An 11,203-nucleotide genomic window follows, 5' to 3' on the forward strand; every position below is an offset into this window, starting at 1 on the left:
AGAGAATATGTCAGGTAATGCTGATGCCACTGAAGTGGTAAACAATTCCAGTCTCCAACAAGGAAGAATCTAACCACTTACTCACGGCTTTACCGTTGCTGCAACACCATTGACCAAAGACTCAAATGGACCAGCCACAATGATGGTGCAGTTAGAAAAAAGTTGCCAGTTTTTTTGGAACAGCTTCTTCCCCACCATCATCAGATTTCCATAAAATCGTGAACACCACTTTGCCATTCCTCTTTGACGCAGTTTATATACCTCTGTAGCTCTGTGTTCAAAGGCCAGTGGTGTAGATTTGTGGTAATGGGTATCCACACTCGAGGTTCATGCTCCACACTGGAAAGGCCAACGTAGTAGACATTGGGATGAAGGACATTCTGGTTAACAACAGATCGAGGAACGTGTTTGTAGACCGGATATTGAACTTTTTGCTGTTGGACTCCGGCCATATTCCACCGAGATACAACACTGAACGTAATGGGAGGTTGTGCCTGCCTGTGGCCATCGAACTTTGCAGCTCCTCCCACAGAGGGTCAGATACCCTGAGCCAATAGGCTGGTCCTGGACTTATTTCCATCTGGCGTAGTTTGCATATTGTTGTTTGATTGTTTATGGTTTTTGTATTGCTATATTTATGCTCTATTCTTGGTTGGTGCAGCTGTAACAAAACCCAATTTCCCTCAGGATCAATAAAGCATATCTATCTATCTATCTATCTATCTATCTATCTATTCCAGACATCCACTTGGTACCCAAAGGGCAGCAATGTAGACATGGGGACAAAGGACACTTGGAGTCTACATCTCCACTTCATGCTCGAAAGGCTAGCGATGTAGACATGGGGACAAAGGACATCTGTGGATGTCCCCCTGTCCCAAGTCGGCAAATGTCCATGCGAGCAGGAGGCATGAGGAGGCACGAGGGCTGGTCAGATGGTGCACTCAGAAGTCTAGCCCGGAGTTTGGGGTTCTGTATTCAGCTGGCACACCACCCATCAAATGTACACCAACTCTACACTAATTCCATTTCACCTCTCATCAGTTCCACCACTCACCTACACACTCTGGGCAATTTACTGGCAGAATTATCAACTAAAACTAAATCTGTGGAGTTCTTCACAGGAGCCACATGGAATATTATCAGCTCCTACATTTTAGACCATAAGATACAGGCAGATCCATTTCCCTCTCTTCCACAGTCTCCTGCCTTCACCCCATGATCTTTCACGTCCTGACTAATCAGGAAACTATCAGCTTCTGCCTTAAATATACCCAAAGACTTGGCTTCCACAAATTCCACGGATTTGCCATCCACTGGCTAAAGAACTTCCACCTATTCTCCATTCTAAATGGATGTCCCCCTATTCTGAGGCTGTGCCCTCTGGCCCTAGATCCCCCCACCATAGTATGCATCCTCTCCACATCCACTCTGTCGAGGCCTTTCAACATTATATAGGCTTCAATGAGTTTCTGCCCCTCCCTTTCTTCTAAATTGTGACAAGTACAGACCCAGAGCCATCAATCGCTTCTCATACAATAAGCCTTTCTTTCCCGAAATCATTCTCGTGAACATCTTTTGAACTCTCTCCAATGTCAGCACATCCTTTCTTAGATAAGGGGCCCAAAACTGCTCACAGTACTCTGTGAGGCCTCACCAAGACCTCAGCATTACATCCTTGTTGTTATAATCTTTTATATTGCTTTTCATATTTGGTTTATTATCAGTGACATACTGTATGTCGTGTAAGTTATTGTTTTGTGACTGCAGTACTGTGCAATACATCGCCCTTCTGGTGGTCGGGGTCAACTATGGACGTTGCATCCTAGCTATCTACAGGATACGCAAGCCAAGACAGTGCGATATGGAGAGCAAGTTGCTGCCCGTGTTGCAGGCTCCCCCTCTCCACACAGCTGATAAATACAAAGGAACGGCAGGGACCAATACAGCTGGCACCAGCAGAGACGTAGGGGTTGCCAGTCAGTGTTGACCTCAACAAAGGGCTGCCTTAGTGACTCCAGCTCCAGATTTTCCCTCAGGGTTTACTCCCTGAGCCTTCCCCATGAGTGGGTACAGCTGCAAGGCAGCGGAGGTTTGAGATCAGAGTCTTCCTTCTTCTAGATGAGCTACCAAGCATGGATGACGAGCCCCTATCTTCCCAAAGTGACTGGTTTTAAGAGGCCAGTAACCCGCCTCTGCCTCCTTCTCCTGCCAGTAGAAATAGATTGGCCAGACTAATAGATAAGCCATATGTGTAGGACTTGGTTGCCAGAGACACTTTGAGACGCACAGCATTGGGAGCATTTAATAGTGAGCGGCAACTTATCCCCCCACCCGGTATAACAACTTCAAGGAATCAGTGCAATACATGAAATATGTTATAAATTATAATAAGAATAATATATATAATTCAATTCTTCTTCTTAAGCACATCACCCCTATTGGGACAGAAGCTCACCAGAGTCCTCTATCCTGGGCTAGTCTTTCAAATCGTCCCCAAGTGTAGCCAGCTTTGAAGATTCTTCCTCTCCCAGGTTTTTGTAGTTTCTGTAGCTCTGCTTTTTTTTACAGGATGGGGATGCTGGCCCCATGCCCAACCCTCCTTGGGACAGTCCATGGCGGAGTTGTAAAATTAAATACATCGCGCAAAAAGAGAGCAAAATTGTTCATGGGTTCATTTTCTGTTCAGAAGTCTGATGGTGGAGGGGAAGAAGTGGTTCCTAAAACATTGAGTGTGTGTGTCTTCAGGCTCCTGCATCTCCTCTCTGATTCTAGCAATGAGAAGAGGGCATATCTGGGTGGTGGGTAGGGTTGCCAACTGTCCCATATTAGCCGGACATCCCGTATATTGGGCTAAATTGGTTTGTCCCATACGGGATCGCCCTTGTCCCATATTTCCCCCGCTAAGGTAGAGCATTCCTATGAAACCGTTCGTAAGCCGAAATGGCGTAAAGTGAAAAAGCAATTACCATTAATTTATATGGGAAAAAATTTTGGGCGTTCCCAGACCCAAAAAATAACCTACCAAATCATACCAAATAGCACATAAAACCTAAAATAACACTAACATATAGTAAAAGCAGAATCGGGAAGATTAAGCCAAAACCGATTTGTAGAAAAAAATCGGCACGTACACAGGTGCGCACATAGGTGCCCGCGCAAGGCTTCATGGTCGTGGTAGTCTTTCTCGGGGTAAACACAAGTGTCCCGTATTTGACTGCTATTTTTCTCCCTTATTTGGGAGTGAGAAAGTTGGCAACCCAAGTGGTGGGGGCCCTTAATGATGGATGCTGCCAGTTTCACATATGCACAGATTTACTGGAAAACCTACCTGCAGTGGCACCATTATTAAGGATGAGGTTTCAGGGTACTTTGAAGCACATGACAAAATAGGCCAAAGCCAGCATGGTTTACTTAAGGCCTGACAAATCTGTTAGAATTCTTTGAGGAAATAACAGGCAGGATGTAAACAATAAACAATGGATTTTTTAATTGGATTTTCAGAAGGCCTTTCACAAGGTGCTGCATGTAAGACAGCTTAACAAGATAGATCCCATGGAATTACAGGAAATATACTAGCATGGATAGAAGATTGGAGGCAATAGTGGGAATAAAGGGGGCCTTTTCTGGTTGGCTGCCGGTGATGTGTTCCGCAGGGGTCAGTGTTGGGACCACTTCTTTTCACGTTTTATGTCGATGATTCGGAAGAAGGAGTTGATGGCTTTGTGGCCAGTTTTGCAGATGACACAAAGATAGGTGGAGGGGCAGGTGGTGTTGAGGAAGCCTGGACTCTCCAGAAGGACTTGGACAGGTTCAGAGAATGGGCAAAGAAGTGGCAGATGGAACACAGTGTAGGGAAGTGTCTGATTATGCACTTTGGGCAGAAGGTATAAAGGTGAGGACTATTTTCTAAACAGGAAGAAAATTTTAAAAAATCAGAGGTGTGATGGGACATTTCCATGCTGGGTAACTCTATGAAGAGTAAAAGTTAAATATTGACAAGGATGTCTAAAATAATTCTCCTATCTTGCTTTGAGATATTGCCTGTGGAGCTTTAGTTTCCACTAGGATGGCACGGTAGCGTAGTGGTTAGTGTAATGCTCCAACCACCAGCGACTGATGTTCAATTCCTGCCGCTGTCTGCATGGAGTCGGTATGTTCTCACCATGACCATGTGCTTTTCCTCCAGGTGCTCTGGTTTTCTCCCACATTCCAAGGACATACCGGCCAGGAATAGTGAGCTGTGCATGTATGTTGGCGCCAGAAGCGCAGCGACACTTACGGGCTGCCCCGGCACATCCTCAGACTGTGTTGGCTGTTGTGTCAAATGAGGCATTTCGCTGGTTGTTGCAATGTACATGTGACAAAAAAAAACTTATCTGCTTAATCTCTTCAATAATGTTGATTTAAGGATGAGCCAAAACACTAATTCAACCGCACTTCATTAAAATGGTGAATTGGATCTGCACGATATAGTTCAGTTGCTGATATGGGCAGAGAAATGGCAGATGGAGTTTAACCCAGATAAACGAGAGGTGTTGCACCTCGGTAGGGCAAATGCAAGGAGACAGTACATTGTTAAGGGCAAGGTCCTCAACAATGTTGCTGAGCAGAGAGATCTTGGGATCCAAGTTCATAGCTCCTTGAAAGACGCTACACAGGTCGATGAGGTGGTTCAGAAGGCTTACGGAATGCTTGTCTTTACGAGGGTCAAGAAGTTATGTTACTACTTTATAGAACTCTGATTAGGCTTCATCTGGAGTAGTGCACACAGTTCTGTTCGCCCCGCTATAGGAAGGATGTTGAGGCTTCCGAGAGGGTGCAGAGGAGGTTTACCATGATGCTGCCTGGTTTAGAGGGCATGTGATATCACGAGAGGTTGGGTAAACAGTTTGTTTTCTCTGGAGCGGTGGAGGCTGGGGGAAGATCAGATAGAGGTTTACAAGTATTTGAAAGCAGAAATAGAGTACACAGGGAGTATCTGTTTCCCAGGGTTGAAATGTCTAACACCAGAGGGCATGCATTAAAGGTGAGAGAGGGTAGGTTCAAGGGGGATGTGAGGGGCAAGTTTCTTACTCAGAGAGTGGTGGATGCCTGCAATATGCTGCCTGGTATGGTGGTAGAGACAAATACATCAGAGATTTTTAAAGACATGTTTAGATATGCACATGAATGTAAGGAAGATGGAGGGATATGGACATTGTGTAGATGTTGGGTGTTTTTGATTTGCTTTTTAGCTGGTTCAGCACAACATTTTGGACCGAATGGCCTGTTCCTATGCTGTACTCCTCCGTGTTCTATGTTCTATGTTTCACCTGACAGAGCAGACAAGGTGTCAGTTTTACACCCTAGATAAAGTCCAGGTTTCTGTTGGTTTCCATTGAGATCTTAAACACTATGGATTCTGCAGATGCTGAAAATTCGGAGTAACATACGCAAAACCCTGGAGGAACTCAGCAGGTCAGACAGCATCTCTGGAGAGGAATAAAGAGTTAACGTTTTGGGCCAAGACCGAGTCCTGATGAAGGGTCTTGACCCAAAACGTTAACTCTTTATTCCTTTCCATTGATGCTGCCTGAGCTGCTGAGTTCCTCCAGCATTTTGTGTTTGTTCTGTTGGGATCTGTGGGGAAACCTGAAGCCATTCTGTTCATTCTCAGGGGAAATAATGTTACTCATTAAGGTAGCCCAGTGCCACAGAAACCACAAATACTAATCCAGTTATAAGTGTGGTAAACTCGCTGATTCACCCTCATGAGAAGAAAAATAACTTAGGCACAGAAGTCTGTATCTTGAAACTTTTATGCTTAAATTCACCCATTGTGTCCATATTTATATATTTGGCACACATTTAGTCTCCTTCCATTCATTTCGTACTGTAGCATATTGTGGAGTGTTATTTTCCTGTTTGTGTATTGTTTTTCAATCATGGTTGTGTGATTTATTGTGGCTAGTAATGTTTATAAATGCCCAGGTTCAACATGAGGACACCAGTGGGAGCTGACAGAAATAGTACGGATACGAGGCCACTAACATGAAGTATGTACGGAAATTCTCCTTAAGGATGGAGAACAATATGAATTAATCTTCATTTTTAACAATTCAAAAAAAATATCACGTACTTCCAGGGGTTTTCAATGCAAGGAGTGTGCGACGTGACTTTGGAGTATTCTTAACAATATCCTTGTAATCAGTGAATTGGCCAAGGGTAGCCCTAAGAATTCCTGGCGACGTTCTACTTGGTTCAGTGTTGGTTACTGTGATTTTTCTTGGTTACCAACAGGACTTTGCTAGGCATATGAAAACTGGGAGCAGTCACAGTTGTCCAGATTCCTTGCCTCGTCCTTTGTCACATTTTAACCACAGTATTGAGGGCTGAAAGCACAAACTAATCTCCCTGAGCTGACTTGTCCCATTTGTTCCAATGAGATGTCACTGGACAAGCCATCCTATCTTACCCATCACGAATAGCCCTTATCTTGTTAATCAACACTCAGTGCCACTTTATTAGACACAACTATTACCTGCTCGTAAAAGCAATTGTCTACTAATTATGTGGCAGCAATTCAATGCATAAAAGCATGCACACATGGTCAAGAGGTTCGGTTGTTGTGCAGACTAAACATCAAAATGAGGAGGAAATGTGATCTAAGTGACTTTAACTGCAGAACGATTTTGGTGCCAGACAGGGTGGTTTGAGTACCTCAAAAATTCATCTCCTAGGATTTTCACACACAGCAGTCTCCAGAGTTTACAGAGAATGATGCAAAAAAGCAAAAAACAAAAAAATCCAGTGAGCAGCAGTTCTGTGGGTGAAAAAGCTTTGTTAATGAGAGAGGTCAGAGGAGTTGGCCAGACTAATTCAAGCTGACGAGGAAGTGACAGTAACTCAAATAACCACACGTTACAACAGTGGTGTGCAGAAGACTATCTCTGAACGTTCAACACGTCAAACCTTGAAGAGGAAGGGCTACAGCAGCAGAAGACCATGAACGTATACTCCGTGGCCAATTTATTAGGTACCCCTGCAGCTAATAAAGTGGCCACTGAGTGTATTTCAACGGGAACTGACAAGTCTGGAGTCACACAAAGTCTGGGATGGCAGACTTTCATACTTGGCAAAGCATCGGTAGTTTCATTTGTGATGATAGTCAGGATGCCATTCTTGATGATAATATTTTTATCTTTACTCTTGTTGTTGGTGCTTGTCTTGTTCTGCTGAACATTGTGGGCGCGCTGTGTTAGCACCAGAGTGGCGACACTTGTAGGCTGCCCCCGTTTGGGTTGTGTTGCTTGTTAACACAAACGACACATTTCACAGTACGTTTTCTTGTGCGTGCGTCAAATGAATCTGAATCTAATCAAAGTTCAAAGTGCAATGTAAATTTATTATCAAAGTACATACATGTCACTATATACAATCCTGAGATTCATTTTCTTGCAGGCATACTCAATAAATCCATCATAGAAAAATAGCCATTATAGCATCAATGAAAAACTGCTCCAACTCAGTATTCAACCAGTGTCCAAAGACAACAAGCTGTGTAAATGATATAATAATAATAATATTATTATAAATAAATATGTCATAAAGATTGAGAACGTGAGATGAAGCGTCCTTGAAAGTGAATCCATTGGTTGTGGGTACATTTCAATGATGGGGCGAGTGAAGTTACCACTTTCGGGCAATACTCTGACGGTTGAGGGGTAATAACTGATCCTGAACCTGGTGGTGTGAGTCCTGAGTCTCCTGTACCTTCTTCCTGATGGCAGCAGTGAGAAGGGAGCATGACCTGGCTGGTGAGAGTCCCCGATAATGGATGTTGCCTTCCTGAGGCAACGCTTTGTGTAGATATGCTCAATGGTGGGGAGGGCTTTGGTCATGACAGACTGGGCTGTATCCACTACTTATTGTAGGATTTTCCATTCAAGGTTATTGGTGTTTCCATACCAGGCTGCGAGACAGCCAGTCAATATACTGACCACTACCAGATTCATTTAAGCACTTGAAGTCTGTTCAGACATTTGGACTGCCACCCTCTTATGAACAGCATCATGCAACCATTCGGCCCAATGAGTTCTTGCTGAAATCAAGTATCCCATAGACTCACAGAGTTATACAGCATGAAAGCAGGGTCTTAAACCCAACTAGTCCATACCAACCAAGATGCCCACCTAAGCTTTATGGCAAGAAAATCTGGAGATGCTGGAAATCTTGAGCAACACACCCAAAATGCTGGAGGAATTCAGCAGGCCGGGCAGCATCTATGTCGGGGAATAACTAGTCAATGTTTTGAGCTGAGACCTTACACCGGGATTGGAAAGGAAGGAGCCGGAATTAGAAGGAAGAGGGAGGGAGAGGAGTACAAGCTGGCTGGTGTTAGGTGAGATCAGGTGGGAGTGAAGGTATGTGGGGGAGGGTGTATGAAGTAAGAAGCTGGGAGGTGTTGGGTGAAAGAGGTAAAGGCCTGAAGAAGAAGGGATCTGAAAGGAGAGAACAGTGAACCATGGTAGAGAGGGAAAGAGGAGGGGAACCAGAGAGAAGAGAAGCTGGCAAGTAGCTTGTGGGGCTTGAGAAGGTTTTACCAGCAGGAAAGAGGCAGAATGCAGAAGGCTCCGGAAGATGAGCATTTTTGAAATCAGCTTTCTGACTTCCAACAACGATTGGCGGGTGAGTGTGAGGTACTTGAAAGGGGAGGGAACTGTGAGTTAGTGTGGCTTTCACTCAATTATTTCATTCAAAGCACTAAATCCATTTCTTTTTCAAGAAATGAATCCAGCTTGCTTTGATCAGGAACGAGTTATTGTGATGGTTTTTATTATTGCTGTTTGCCCTGGGGAATGTCTGGCTTTGAATTGAAGTGTTTACGATGCTGCCTGTGGTGATGTTGTGTGTTCTGGACTGTCATGGATATCAGCAGCGCTGACAACGATGGAGATTCAGCACTGGCCTCAGAGCAAGGAGCAGACACTTGGAAGTCTCAGGTTTAGAGAGAGAATAAGGGAGTGTGTTAGAATAGGTGGGTCTGGCAGAGCCCAGGCAGGGGAAAGTTGCAGTGTCAGAAATAGAAGTTCCGGAAAATGCCACATATTGAAGGTTATTGAGGGTTAACTGTGAAACCAAGCTTGTAAACAGCCTGGTTCAATTGCAGTCAAGATGGCGCCAAGCTGCGATGTCGGTGATTGGCGAGTCCTGAGGAGGGCAGAGGTCAAACCCATAACTGGCGTGTCCTGCGGTCGATACCCAGAAGTCAAGAGGGCAAAGCCAGAGTTTGAAGCCCAGAGCTCCGTGAGTCTGTATGTAGAAAGCCCGAGAGGTAGAAGACCAAATTCAGCAAGTCCGGAGGTAGGGGGTGGTCTGGGCCAGAAACAGGAGGTTGGAGGCCTGATGTGTGTGAGTCCAGGAGTCTGCGCCAGAGACTGGGGGTTGGAGGCCTGATGTGTGAGACTCCAGGAGTCTGGGCCAGAGACTGGGGGTTGGAAGCCCGATGTTTGCAAGTCCAGGAGTCTGGGCCAGAAATTAGAAATTGGAGGTCCAGTGTCTGCAAGTCTGAGTGTCTGGGACCAAGGACTGGAGGCCCAAAGGTGACCTGTCTCGGGTTGGGGGGGTGTTGGAGGCCTGTGTGTGTGACGGACTGGGTGGGAGAGTGGGAAAGGGGCTCGTTTTGCTGTTGTTATTTAGTTTTACTCTGTTGTTTTTGTCTTGAGTTGTTCTGTGTTGTGTATTGTGTAGTGGGTGCCGGAAAGTGTGACGACACTTACAGACTGCCCCCAGCACAACCTTGGGTGTGTTGGCTGTTAAAGCAAGCAATCCATTTCATAAATAAATGAATCTGAATCTGAGACATGGAACATAGAACAGAACAGCAGAGGAACAATTCCTTAGGCGTACGATGTTGTGCTGAACTAAAGAAGCTAACGATGCCTAATTAACCTAATCCTTTCTCTCTGTACATGGCCCATAGCTTTCTTTTCTCTGCATATTTATGTGTCTATCCAACAGCATCTTAAACGTCCTGTGCTACCAGCTTCAGGAACAGTTATTACCCTACGACAATCAGGCTCCTGAACCAGGGTGGATAACTTATTTATTTATTGAGATTCAGTGTAGAACAGACCCTTCCAGCCCTTTGAGTCACGCTGCCCAGCATCCCACCTATTTAACCCCAGCCTCATCACGGGACAATTTACAATGACCAATTAACCTACCAACCGGTACATCTTTGGACTGTGGGAGGAAATTCACCCGGTCATTGGGAGAACGTACAAACTACTCACAGGCTTACTTCACTCACTTCAACTCTGAGCTGATTCTATGACCTACAGCAAACACGAGGAAATCTGCAGATGCTGGGATTTCAAGCAACACACATCAAAGTTGCTGGTGAACACAGCAGGCCAGGCAGCATCTCTAGGAAGAGGTACAGTCGATGTTTCAGGCCGAGACCCTTCGTCAGGACTAACTGAAGGAAGAGTGAGTAAGAGATTTGAAAGTTGGAGGGGGAGGGGGAGATGCAAAATGATAGGAGAAGACAGGAGGGGGAGAGATGGAGCCAAGAGCTGGACAGGTGATTGGCAAAAGGGATACGAGAGGATCATGGGACAGGAGGTCCGGGAAGAAAGACAAGCGGGGGGGGACCCAGAGGATGGGCAAGGGGTATATTCAGAGGGACAGAGGGAGAAAAAGGAGAGTGAGAGAAAGAATGTGTGTATAAAAATAAGTAATAGATGGGGTACGAGGGGGAGGTGGGGCATTAGCGGAAGTTAGAGAAGTCGATGTTCATGCCATCAGGTTGGAGGCTACCCAGACGGAATATAAGGTGTTGTTCCTCCAACCTGAGTGTGACTTCATCTTTACAGTAGAGGACGCCGTGGATAGACATGTCAGAATGGGAATGGGATGTGGAATTAAAATGTGTGGCCACTGGGAGATCCTGCTTTCTCTGGTGGACAGAGCGTAGGTGTTCAGCAAAGCAGTCTCCCAGTCTGCGTCGGGTCTCGCCAATATATAAAAGGCCACATCGGGAGCACCGGACGCAGTATATCACCCCAGCCGACTCACAGGTGAAGTGTTGCCTCACCTGGAAGGACTGTTTGGGGCCCTGAATGGTGGTAAGGAAGGAAGTGTAAGGGCATGTGTAGCACTTGTTCCGCTTACACGGATAAGTGCCAGCAGGGAGATCAGTGGGGAGGGATGGGGGGGA

Source organism: Mobula hypostoma, chromosome 13 (genome assembly GCF_963921235.1).
Source record: "Mobula hypostoma chromosome 13, sMobHyp1.1, whole genome shotgun sequence".
NCBI lineage: Eukaryota > Metazoa > Chordata > Chondrichthyes > Myliobatiformes > Myliobatidae > Mobula > Mobula hypostoma.